Below are 1261 nucleotides of genomic sequence, written 5' to 3'. Positions count from 1 at the left end.
CTCCTGACCTCAAGTGATCCACCTGCCTCGACCTCCCAAAGTGCTGGGATTACAGGACTGAGCCACCGCATCCAGCCTAGAAGATATATTTTAAATGAATCCTTACATTGTCCCCTTGATTTCAATAAAAATCTTACACCTTTAATAAAGGCTCAAAACTTTGAGTTGCATAGTACATTAATTTTCTCGAGGTGAGCCTAATTACATTATCCAGTTTATTTTATTTAATGGTGCCCATAGTCTACTTGTTATTATTAATAATGGTAGTGGCAGTAGCACAGTGGTTTAAGTTAAACATTTGATGTATTTCATACAGACCTTCAGAGATAATTCCAAAAGATCTCCTTGGGATAATTTTTACATATGTGATTACTCTGTACATTTAAAATAAAAGTACTTACAATATGATCATCCAACTAATAGACCAGGCTATCTTATCTATTGTCATTTCTTTTATTTTCATCTAACACTTTAAAAATATCTCAATATTGAGGTCATTCCTTTTGAATTCGTTGGGTTGGACATTGATGAGCTCTTTATTCTGTTAATATTTTTCATCCTTTTACACATTCTGACCAAGAATTTCTAATTTATAATTCATTCAAAATAAGAAGCAGATGACCAAGAAAGCTTTAAGAAACAACATCAATATGGGTGGCTTTTTAGTAGTCAGTAAAATCATCTATGCAGCTGATCAAAGGAAAAGGCCAGAAAGGTCAGAATCAGACCCCCAGATGTATAACAATTCTGTAATTGATAGAAGTGACACCTCCAATTAGTGAACAATTTTGGATCAAGTTATTCATGATTTAAGGTGAGAATTAAATATCTACTTCATACCATGTAACATAATTTCCATTGTGTTAATATTTTAAACATTAAAAAACAAAGAATCTTAGAAAAAGGATAAATTTATCTGATCTTTCTGTAGTAATGCCTTCCAATCACAAATAGCAAAACTACAAACCATTAAAAAAAAATTTTAAAAAAGGATTATGAGATTTAAGCATAAAATACTAAAATTTACCATGGCAAAACCATCCCAACCAAAATTAAGTACAAATCGTGAAATGGGAAAGACAGCTATAATACATGTGGTAAACAGTGATATTCTTGAAGATGAAGAGATATTTCAAGTTAATGGAAAAGACAATATCTTAATAATAGGCAAAATGTTGGCAATGCACTCTCCAAAATATAAAAGATCAATGAACATTAAAAAATATTCTAGGCTGGGCGCAGTGGCTTACGCCTGTAATCC

The sequence above is a fragment of the Mandrillus leucophaeus genome, unplaced genomic scaffold (assembly GCF_000951045.1).
Source record: "Mandrillus leucophaeus isolate KB7577 unplaced genomic scaffold, Mleu.le_1.0 Scaffold996, whole genome shotgun sequence".
Classification (NCBI taxonomy): domain Eukaryota; kingdom Metazoa; phylum Chordata; class Mammalia; order Primates; family Cercopithecidae; genus Mandrillus; species Mandrillus leucophaeus.
This window is presented reverse-complemented; position numbering follows the sequence as displayed.